This window comes from Erithacus rubecula (genome assembly GCF_903797595.1).
Source record: "Erithacus rubecula genome assembly, contig: SUPER_Z_unloc_7, whole genome shotgun sequence".
Lineage (NCBI taxonomy): Eukaryota > Metazoa > Chordata > Aves > Passeriformes > Muscicapidae > Erithacus > Erithacus rubecula.
Genome location: NW_027635539.1, coordinates 140008 through 152531, shown reverse-complemented (window position 1 = coordinate 152531; position 12524 = coordinate 140008). Strand labels below are relative to the sequence as shown.

Genomic DNA, 12524 nt, shown 5'->3' with positions numbered 1-12524 from the left:
TTTTTAACAATTTTTCCTCTTCTTTCTTCTACAGGAACTGAATCTGAATTCCTTCTGAATGACTAACAAGTATGTATCTGTTCTACCCGTTTGTATTAGTCACCATAGTCCCTGTCTGTTTAATAATAAAAACATTTATCTCAGCCCTTCTCCCTTCCACCCCTCAGAAAACTTCTACCAAGCCACTGTCTTAAAATACATTGAAAAATTATGTTTTCCCCATGTCCCCACACAGCAGCACCACCACAACCTGCAGGGATGAATGAAAACCTCCCAAAACCCCAGCTGCTTCTCCCTGCCTTGTCCAGCTGGAAGGCAGTGACCAGCAGAAGCAAAAAGGTGAAGAACTGAGGAAGAGGAGCAGTCTGGAAATAGAAAACAGCTCACTGTATGGCACTGACCAGTGGCTGTGGAGGACACCAAGCCATTCTCTCCCTGGGGACAGTCAGGGTTAACTCAGGGGAACAAAGCCCTGAGGAGAACAGCAGGACAGAAAAAGAGTACAGGGACCAGCAGGGAGTACCTTGGTTCGCTTCCCTCTCTTCCTGCTCAAGTTCCACAATAATAGCCCGTGATTTTCCACTCTCTCCCCAAAAAGAGCCACTCCAGGGAAGATGCAGGGTCCTAGCTCTCCCTGTCCTTCAGCCAATAGGCTGACAAGAGGTTGCTGAGCTCAACTCCTCTGGGTGTCACCACTGTCACCACCTTGTCACCACCAGCCTGGCTCCTGGATCAGCCTCTAACCGCACAATGCTCTGGTGCTCCTGTCCCCTGGACCCTGCTCTGCTGCTAGCTGTGCCCACATGTTTCTGCCACAGCTTCACAGAGAGACTGCAGAAGGTGTGAAGCAACATGGGGACACGTGTCTGGCACGGATGTAAATACTGAAATGCTGCCTGGAGCCCAGCAACAAAACCCTCCTGACACAGAGCTGCAGTGGGGCTGTGGCACACTCTGCCTGCACCCCAGCATGGTCAGCCACAATGGAATGCACAGAATCACAGAATTACTGGGTGGGAAGAGACCTCCAAGATCATGGGAGTCCAACACATGCCTTAACACCTCAACTAAACCATAGCACCGAGTGCCACATCCAGTCTTTTTTAAATACATCCAGGGATGGTGACTCCACCACCTCCCTGGGCACACCATTCCAGTACTTTATCACCCTTTCCTTAAAAATCTTTTTCCTAATATCCAACTTATATCTCCCTTCGTGTAGCTTAAGACTGTGTCCTCTGGTTCTGTCAGTGCTGCCCAGTGAGAGAGACCAACCGTACCTGACTAGAACCTTTCAGGAAGTTGTAGGAAGTGATAAGGTTACCCAAGTCTCCTTTTCTCCAGGATGAACAATCCCAGCTCCCTCAGCCCTTCCTCATAGTGTTCCAAGCCCCTCACCAGCCTTGTTGCCTCTTCTGGATGCACTCAAGAGAAAACCCCCTTGCTGCAAGGCTGGGGTGTCAAACAGTGAGGGTTTAACCAGACCAGGAGGCTGGGGCAGAGAAAGCCAGTAGATGTTGCAAAGGCAGAGTGGGGTGTCCTGTGAGCTGTCAGGGATCCCCGGAGGGCAGAGCTGGAGGGGACACCCAGCAGGATCAGTGCTGGTTCCCCTTCTCCTGCAGCTGCATCCTCTGGGTCCTGCCTGAAACCAGGTGTGGGTTCTGGAGGGTGTTGTGCCAGCCCTGGTGCCCTGTGAGAGAGATGGAGGAGGGATCCCAGCCTGGGGAATAATGAACACTCAGCTCTTGTGTGAGCTGGGAGGCAAATACACAGCATGGCATCCAGGACCATTGATAGCCCAGCAGGAGATGCTCTCTGCCTAAAAATCCTGAGACCACCCAGCAGGGACCCAACCCAGAGAGAAGAGATTACAGGACAGCACTGATTAAGCAAAGACTGATCCTTGTTATTATAATTATAGCAGAGATGCTGCTGGGTGACCTGCAGTGTGGGGTAATTAACAGGGATCAGTCTTTACACAGGAGCTGACCAAAGGATCTCAGGTGCTCTTGAGTCAGAGGATGGCTTTCCTGGAATGGCTGATGAAGCCCAACCTCAGAAAGGGGCAAAATGCACCAGGTGGAAACCTTCAAAACCAGAAGAGATGCTGCCAATATTTACCAAACAACCCATACAGAAATGCTGAGATGTCAACAAGAGGATAAATAAGAATCAACAAGAATAAAGCAACAAACCTCCAGAGAAGGACACACTGTTGCTGCAACTTTTCACTTTACTTGAGGTGACATTTTCTCAAATAAAATGGGGAAATTGGTCGGTAATACTGGGTTACAATCTTGATTTCAGACAGCTGAATAAAACAGAGCTCCTGATCTGGGACACTGCTGGTAGGTTGAAGGCAACAACACAATAACCCAAAACAACAAACACCAAACCCTTCTAGGCAGGCAGCAATACTGACAAAAATATGCAAAGGTCATGTCACAGACTGAAATTGTCCTGGCAAAAACAAACAAGGGAAGAGGAATCTGGGAAAAAAGTAATCTGTTGCTGTGACAACGAAAATATAAACATAAAATATAGCTTCCAACCTCTTCAGCTTGGAGCTTCTCTATGTCAAGTGTTAGCACAATTTTCACCACCACACTGCAGCAGAGATCAGTACTGAAAGATATGAGGTCAAGTTTAAGGAGAAGAAATTAAGAAAAAGTATGTATGAGGGACTTAGTGGCAGGTAAAGGCAAGTCAGAACTTGATGCTTTGTACTCTGTTCAGGGACGCAAGAGAACAAGAAGCAAAGAAGAAAGTGATCTAGCCTTTAATAAAGAATCTTTCAGGTCTGTGCTGAAACATCTTCCTTCTGGAGAGGAGAGTCACTGTGAGGCAAAGGCTACAAATCAGGCACCTCCAGCTCTAGCAGCCTTTTGGGGAAGCTTGTATAAATTTCAGAGTGATCTAGCTGAACTCAGTCTAGAACAGAGGACTGAAGAGCTACCCAAGTTCACTTGTGGGCTAACACCCCTCGGGTATGACTGAGCTGGCACTGCTTCTCAGGCTCAGAGCTCACCAACACCTATGATTTCACAATTACTAACTCACAGGATGTGTAATGCAAGGGAAAACCTAATCTACCTGACCATGAGTGACTGCTTCTTTCCATGAATGCCCCTGATTCTGAGCTTTAATTAATGGCGCTTGTTAAGGTGTGGGCAGCAAAAGCTCTTCTGAGAACTACTGTGAAAAATAATGGGTTATTTCGCTCAAGTGCGAAATACCACTTGAGCTATTAAGAGGTTAAACCTCTCACTTGCTTTGATGGTGTGAGGCAAGGGCTGTGCAGCCCTCCCATCCCTGGACACACACACAGGAGGCAGAAGGTGGGACAGCAATAGCACCAAGAGGGTGTGCATGCACATTTACAAATAAATACATAAATCCATCAACATGTACATTTAAAGCTACACAGCATGTCAGACACGCAGTGACTTGAATGGGAAAAATATTAAGAATTAACTCTTAATGTATTTTTTATTGTTACAGTACCTATAATAGCTGGGTTAAAAAGTTACAACTTTGAGTGCTCCAGTGTCATTTTCCATCCCAAGTGATTTTGGAAATACCACATTTTTTTGCAACTGCTGCTCTTACATGCAGGTATGTTATTATATCTCTAATAAACACAACAGCTTTTTAAGAGAAAAATAAAAATATCCACAGCAACCAAGAAAATGTTATTCTTCTCAGCATTTCAAGCTCTCAGTTAATTTTGTGGAGGCTTAATATTAAGAACCCAATGAAACGGAAGAGCAGGATGCAGGTTTCTAGTTAGTACCTGTGCATTACTCAGACACTGGTTTACTTGTGCTGTCCTGTTCTGAAGGGTTTCTTTGTGGAAGTGATGAGAACCATTTCCAAACGATTTACACTGGAATTTCTGATGGCAGACTTTGCCCACGTAAGTTCCATCTCATTTCCAAAACCCACTCCCATCCCTGAAACTCATCAATACTGCATCTTACAAACAAAGCCTCCTGCCCCTGCCAGCCACTGAGGGTAGGTGGTCAAACAAAAAAATCCTTGGAGGGCAGTTCCAGTTACTTTATATAGCTCTATTCTAATTCAATGTAAAACTCTTTGCCAAAGTTGTTCTTTTGGCTGGTTTTCAAATTCAATCTACTGTAGTTCAATTAATCAATACCTCTCTTTGAAAAAAAAAACAAAACCAAAAGCAACAACAAGAAGTCCTGTCTCTAGAGATGCTTCCTTGTGCTTTCAGCATTCATAAACTCAGCTGATGTGAATACAACTGAAAATATGTACAATCTATTACTATCATTATAGTTCAAATTTCTGTGACTACTATTTTGGAAAAGAATAACCCTAAAATTTCATTATTCTGCCATTTTCCCACCACGCAGAATAAGCATTTGCAGCAATTATTAATCTATACCCAGAAGCAAGATCAACCACCATTTAGAGATGGTATAAGAGACAAAGGAAATATAGCCACTTCCTCACGAAACAAAAACATGAGAAGTTTTTTAAGAAACTGGTTTGAACCAGGAGATTGAGACCCTGAACAGCTTGTAAAGACTTTTACAGCCTCAGGTGGTGCTAATTTATTAACGATCATGAAACATTGAGCCAGACAACTCCATTACACAGTCACTGCTTTCTTCTATTGGAATACTAGAGTAAAATTTCTGCCATTCTGGCACACAGATGAAACTCTTCAATACTTCACTACTGAATTTTATGCATCAACTAAAGCTGTTAACCATCTCAAATTTAATGCAACAGGTTTTTAAGCAGTGTTTTTAGAGGCAACCTACTCTCACTTGAATTTGGTCACACTAAATGATATGTTATCCAGCAAATCAGTGAAAAAAATCATAATTATATTTACCATAGTATAGAACAAGGCTTCACACCTCCTAGAAACTGCCGAACCACCTTCAGGTGAGATGTCTGTTTTAAGATGTCTGGATTGCAGCAATCTAATTCAGGCCCAAGGCTTAATACTGGCATGTTTGTTTTTCTTTATTTTAGCAACTGTTAAAACCCTGAAACAGGTTCATGCTGGGACATAACACAGCTCAGGCCAGTGAATGACAGTTCACTTCCAGTAATTTTTGTACTATTTGAGTCTTCCTTTAACTTCCAACACCTCATTTTATGCTCACTTATATGCAGGAAGATAGGACTGTAAAAAATTTATAAGTATCCCACAGCTGATGGCAAGAAGCACCGTGCCTGTTTGCTTCTTTTGGAAGCAGAGTTTGATCACAGGTCATGCACAGAAGCTTTACAGGAACAACTTTACATACTCACAGTTCAATTTGTGGCGAGACTCCATGTGTGCATCACGGCTTACTGCATTAAAGGCTTTGCTATATACAAAGGCAATTTCTACTTAATGTCCTTCCATGATACTGGAAGCAATCTGGAAACGAAGTCAGTACATTCCAAGCAGGGTAAAAGACTTCATCTGCTGCCTTCACATTCTGTGTGCCTGCAAACAGACCACTCCAGTATCTCAGGCTGCACAATCCTTGTTTCTTTTAAATTAATCATCAGTCAGCTTTAGACTCCCCATTATTATTTCTCCTTAAAGCATGCTCTTCAATAACCTCCTCCTGGAAACTTCCTGTTTCTGTGACAGTAAATTCTACAAGCTGGTACACACTGAAATTTCACTTTCATTTAGCCATAATCAGATACTAGAAACAGTGCCCCAGTCCTGTCAAGCCTCTTCTCAGGTTCCCACTCTGAACAAGAGAGGATTGCAGTAATATGTGAGCTGGTTACTGCAGACAAGCTCTCCTGTTTTCGTGGGCAGCTCAAAAATCCTCTTTCCAGTTTTGCCTCGTGAGCCTTTAGTAGCAACTTATCCAGCCAATTGTTTCCATTTTCAGCACGCTGTTTCAAAGAGTAGAACTTTCCACAGTTGTCTGCAGCAGCAAACTGCAGGCTGACAAATAAACACACCAGGAAAACAGATTAGGTGCCAGCCATATGCCATGCAGTGCTGCTGAGCTCAGCCAGGATTTGTGTCCCTTGGTCTGCAGTGTCACAAAACACCCTGCTCTGCAAAGCTGGGATGCAAAGGGGAATTACAACCAGAACCAGGGAGTCACAAGCAGAACCAATGCTCTCTAAACCGGCGGTTGAAAAAAGACACTAAAGTTATGTAAAAAAAATTTCCTCTTGAGGCTAAAGGTTTCTGAGGTTATGAAGTGAATTACTCCTACTACAACAATCAAGCCAGGCAACACCCAGTTTGAGAGGAGCACTCAGAACAGGATTTTTTTTTTTTTTAAATTCACAGAATCCAGAGAAAATGGAAAAGAAAAAATTATCCATGAACAGCTGTATGGACTGACACACACATGGCTACCAAAATGATTGGAGAACACAGGAGAATAAATAACCAACCACCAAGTCAAGGAATCTTAATACAATTCGGCTGTTAAAATATCATCTACAGGCAATGCTGCATAAACAGGAGTGGTGGTGGTGTGTTGTTGGGTTTTGTTCTTCAACCAATTTAGAAAATTTAAATTGTTTTATTATTCCCACATAAAAGGGGCACATTGGGCCACTTTTTGCTTCAGCATATGCTTCAAATCAAAATCACTTTGGAAGTGCCTTCAGCGTTCCCTGGAGGAATAACTGCATTATAGTTCAGTTAAAAAATAGGGTATCTCCAGTTTGGTGAGGTTTTATCCTGCCTCACAGCAGTCTTCCCTCCTGGGAAATTAAAATGTTCATTTTCAAGTTGGTAGCAGCAGTTGTGCTGAGCATGGCATGAAGGCAGGCACAGACCTGACCTCTTCCATAAATCCAGCAGGGTTTCTGATCCTTAAGGAGCTCCCAAAGACTGCTGAAAGCCACCATCCTCCCTTTCTCCCTGGCAGGTTCTCCCATTGCAGAAAAAACTCTGGACAAAGGCCCACAGTGTTAAGGAGCACAAGCATCCTCCTCTCAGGGAAAGAAACAGCAGAAATGGTGACAGTGGAGAGGCTGGAGATCAAAGCAAAAAAAACAGCTCCTTTGCTTTCTGGAGACAGAGGATTCTCCTCTACCCCTATTCCCAGCCCTCCAAGAGACACCAGGGCAGCACAGCCTTGCCCAGAATTCAAACCGAGAGTGTCTCCCTAATGTGCAAAGCTCTACAACCAGACTCACGAGGAAAAACTGGCCACGGAGCTCATTTCTGCAACTCCAAGATCAGAAGCAGAATCTTCTACAAGCTCTATATACCCTACGTATCTAACCACTCAAAGGAAATTAAAAAAATCCCCAAAACCCAAAAAAAACCAAAACCCCAAACCAAAAAAGTATTGTGTTATATAAAAGACCAATTGTACAAATGTTAGCCTAGAAAAGATAATATTTAATGCAGAAGAAGCTATTATAAATTGTTTTATATAAATCTAAAAAAAATACAACACTGAGGAAACTAGCTAATAAAAAGAAAAAAAAAAGAAAAAGAGATCAAGAACTCAGTAGAGGTGTCTGCAATTTTAAAAAAATGCTGGGCTATTTCATGCACTACTTTAACTTTCTCCAAAGGAGAGACAATATTAGCAACAATAACCAAACAGTGGCATAACTTAGGCAATACCTTACCTACCTAATTTTCACGGCTGCAGAAACAATACAATTTATTGAAAAGTATTCCTTTTTTCACAGATGTTTTAGCACTTTTAAGATCATATATTTTTAAGTGCAATAAACCCCTGACACCTGAGCATAGTTCAAACATGAAGTTGTTCTTGCAGATCACCACACCCTGACTACCTAACACCCTGTCCAGGCATATAGGCTCTGCATTACTATGCCAAAAAAATCTCACAGGTCTTGGAAGCCAGAACAGCATGGGCTGTGAGCAAAGGAAAAAATACCAACCACACCCCAAAACAAAAATATAAATACAGAACAACTTCGACACTGCTTTTAAAGCTTGCTCCTCCTTGTCCCTCACTTCTCCAAACTGTCATGTCATGTGGTGTCTGAAAAGGCTGTTTCCAGTATACTACAATATATTCAAAAGCTTATTAACTACACACTGCTCTGGAATGCCTCAAGCCTGCTGACACGGGCAGGAACGCCAGAAAACCACGGAGCTGGCAGCCCATGTTATCACAGCCAGAATTCCCAGAAGAGGGGGAGAAAGCGGAGAAAACAAACAAAAACAAAACAAACAAACAAACAAACAAAAAAAAGAAAATGAAAAGGAGCTACAGCATGAACACAAACACAAAGGAAAGCAAAGCAGGAGCAGGTAACTCACTCAGTAGACGTGTGGCTCCTGTTTCCTGCAGGGACACAGCTGCTCCTGGCCCCGCACTGCAGGGGCTGCGGCTGCGCCTTCCGGGAGCTGCCGGCCAAGCCAAGCCCTTGGCAAGCCTGAGCGCTGAGTCCCCACCCAGCAACATGGGAAGGGCACCCAGAGCAGCAGGTTTGGGGCTCCCACACTGAGACACAGTGTGCAAACCCTTCCTGCTCCTCCTGGAGCTGGCCAGACCAGGGAAAGCTGTCACTGAGCTGTCACTGCAGCAGAAACAATGGGTGAAGTAAAATTCACCATCCCAAAAGCAGTATTTGCCTCCCACCTTCTGGTTTTTCAGCACTGGTGCCAAAGGAAGGAACCTGCTCATTCCCTGTCAGCAGAGTAATAGCCCTATTACAAGTTTACAGTCTCTAAATTTGGACTGATTGCCCAGACTCTATGAGCACATGGATGTTACTAACTGAAAGTAATTGAGATGGTTTAGGCCACTTAAGGCCTAAACTTGACTGACTAGGGCTATTTTTAAGCATAACAAATCTGTATGAGTTCAGAAATTAACAGGCACTTCTTGAAATACCAATAGTGATCTGGTCTTAAATTTCTTTTTGCCATATAATCGTATTTCCAATACCTGTAGTAGCATGGGAGAGCTTGCTTTTTTTAAAGAAAAAGTTCCTGTGCTACTAACAAAACCTTCAGCCATTTTTTCATATTAGCCTCTGTATTGCCCTTTATCTTGTGTGAATAATAAGAAATAAGTCAGCACTGGAAGGGAGTTAGAAAGGGATAAACATCTGCAGACTGATGAAGAAAATACCCCATTTCTGAGTGAAGTCTAGATTTTTTTTTGTGAAAGGATTGTGCTATTTTGACCACTGCACAGCTCTATAAATTGCAAATCTTGTGCATAAGGCATCTTCTGTACCCCAGCAGCTTACAATTTTTAATGTTTAGGTCTATTTTTCGCATGCCTCTGCCACCAAGAAAGCCAGCACGGTTCTCCACACAGGCACAGCCCTCCTGATTTTCATGTGCTGCCAACAGCTCTGAGGGCAACTTCCAGAAAGAACCCCATGATGTGTCACAGTCCTGCTGTGAATCTGTGTCATGATGCACACCTACCCCAGAGAGAACGTGGAAAGGAAGCCCTCAGATTACCAGAACTGTTATTTTTCTGAATAATCTCAAATTTTAGAGACACCTTTTCCAGCCTTCACAATATGACTGGGAATGTAAGAACAAATTTATGCATTTCTGTAGACATCACAGCAATCCTGTGACTTCAGATTCCTTCTACTCAAAAAATTCCTTCCTTCAAAATAAGGTGCCTCTGCAAACCCCACAAAGTAAAAACTTGGTGACAGCTAATAAGGTGTGGAGAAACTTACTAAAAGCAAATAAGTTGATTTTAGCAAAGATAATTAGGTGTGTAGCAGAAAAAAAATCACTGAGAGTAGGTATTTATCATCATTTTTGATGATAAACTAGATAAACTTGCCTACTGCAAAAATAGTAGGGATTTCACTTAAAGATACTTAGCAACTGCTCTTCTTTTTCCCTGTTTTCTCGTTTGTTGCATGAAAAAGCGGAGGGAATTCCCCTTTAAAACAGTGTCAATTTGGGTGCCAGCTAAAAGTAATTAACCTTAAATTCCTTAAATCATGAAGGTTAAGAAGCTTCCTCTGAAAATCAGAAATGAAAATAATTCTAACTACATTTCCACCACTGTTGTTGAGCACTCCCAGCACTGCTTCAATAGTGCATGAATGTAATAAATACAAGTATTCTCACTACTCTAAGCTATAGAAACCAGCCAGAAAAAGAAAATAATTACTCATTAGGAGCAATGCAAAAAATCTGCTACATAAAAAGCAGCAAAACTTCATCTGTTATAAACAGAAATGCCATATAAGAACACAAAGATCCAGGAAGAGTGGCTGGATCCAGCTGTGTTCAAGTATTACTGCCTTCTATTAATAGACATGATTGAACACTGAGGTGGAAATTGGCTTACCTGATGGCTGTGTAACTGGCAAAATCTTAATTAAAGGCTGTAAAAGGAAACACAGCAGTACTGGCAGGAGACCTTCTGCAGAGGAAAGAGGTTAGTTCAGTTTTTCCTCTCCACTGCTGCCTGCTAATCCTGGCAGCCACAACCTGATTTGTGTACCTTGGCAGACAGTGTGGACATGGAAGAGGCTGCTCTTAGGGTTTACTCAACCCAGTAAACATTTCTTATGATGACAGCCTTAGCTGAGCCTCCCTTTTCACTCCACTCACCTGGCAAGCCCCTGAAAACCCCCCTAGTCCAAGCCAACAGCTGAAGAGGACTCCACCATCCAAGAGGAAATAAAGGCTTATCAAATGAAAGCAAAGGAGTCAGAACACCTGCTTCAGTGAAGCCTCTCCAAATTACCCATCTAGATTTGAGTCACACAAAAACTGGGCACATCCAGGCTGCTGACTGAGCCTCCTAAGTGACTTTAGTGCAGAGGAGGAGGCAGGAGAGGCAGCACTTCTTAGACCACAGGGACACTCAGGCAGGAAATTAACATCCCTGTAAGAGCACACAGTGGGTAAATACTGGCTGCAATTCCAGGAACTCAGGAGTGACACAGGCCTGATGCGGAAGCAGCAAACCCTCTCTCGGCTCTTCAGTTTAACTAATTTCACCATGAGGTAGGAATAGGTTAAATAAACAAAAAGTGTCAGCTGGAAAAACTTAACTATCTCACCTCTCTTGCCTCTGGTAACAATTTAGAAATTCATCTAGTGTAAGTAATGACAAGTAAGTACTACTAACCAACAGAATTATTAAAGCTACCTCAGGAGGAAATTAATAGAAGAAACAGCAGTCCCGAACTGTCCAAAAACTGGTGGAGTATTTCTGATCTCACTAAAATATTTGATCTGGTTTTGCAGAAAAACAGAGAGGGCTGTCTTGCCTTTTCAAGAAATAGTTCCCTTCCTGCAAAATCCCCGTCAAAAAAACCAAAACACTGCAAAATTTTTGTTTTCAGCAAATATTTTTGCAAACACAAATAAAGGCAGGAAAGAAAACAAATGTCTTGAAAAAAAGGTATGGGTGGCACCACTACAAAAAATATCTGAGTTTTCCTCTATTTTAAATAGCAAAAGAGGATCATAGAGATTGTTGAGAGAAAAAGTTACAATTAACAGAAGATTTAGCCTAAGTGAAAAAAGGTGGAGATAGCTGAAGGGGAACTTAAAAGGCTGAAATTAAATTAGGTATTGATTAAAAATCGATATTAGATAGTATGAGGTATTTTCATAGTACATAATCTTTACCAGCAAGTATGCTGGAATGTCACAGAAACTGGAGAAACACCAATTTAGGTTGCTAAAATACACAACCTAAGCTGCCACAACCTAATACACAGCAATTCCTGGCAATTCCATTGCATTATTTTCATGACACCACCTTCTAGTTCTTAGACTTAATAAGATGTATGAATTGTGCCTTCCACACTTAAAAGTTCTTTCTACTTATCACAGAAAGAACATATACTGAAAAAAAGTACTCAGATGTGTTAGTCAACAAATTAGATTTAAGAATCCCTGGGACTGTGCAGCTGGTGACATCCAGGTTTACTAGGAGAAGAAAACCTCGGCAAAGTGCAAGGAATGGAAAGAAAAGAAAAAAAACAAAAATGTTGGGCTCTCTGTAGTAATAGACAGAAACATTGAGAGAAAGGGACAATAGAATCTCAATCTTTCTCTCCTCCCTCTTTGAGTAGAAAGGAAAAATACATTACTTAGGAAGTATGCAGATAACTTTACGTGTATTATTTTATAAAAGCACTTATTAAGAAAATAAAAAATCCCATTCAAAAGCAGAAACACTTCCTGCTGTTAGACCCTTCAGACAACAGGGTCAATCCAGACATGGAACACTGCCATGGGTCTGTGGACCCCTCTCAGTAGGGGGGACTTAGGCACAGCCAGCCTCACATCCTGGGAGAGAACTGAGGAGCTGGAAAGGCCCTGGCTCACACATGGGAGTGAAAGTGGGTTGAGAAATATGTCAAAAGCTGCTTCTGAAACCCAGAATTTCAAGGTAACTAAAGTACAGAGCATGGTACCAGAACTAAACAAAGACACTGATCTTGTCTCTTCTGCTGACTAGCACCCAGCTGCCTCACTCTTGAACGCTGCCATCAAAATGGGCCCATCTGAGTTCTCCCTGAACTACAGCTGGAGTTAAACTTTACTGTCAAACCTCACTAAATTCCATCTTAAAGTATTT

At 42.3% G+C, this 12524-nt stretch overlaps 1 protein-coding gene across 1 annotated transcript in view; it reads right to left on the bottom strand.

Moving 5' to 3' along the window:
* The window catches only part of CAST (calpastatin), a 49105-nt gene that overhangs the window by 23498 nt on the left and 13083 nt on the right, over positions 1-12524 (bottom strand). The gene's annotated exons all lie outside the window — the stretch shown is intronic.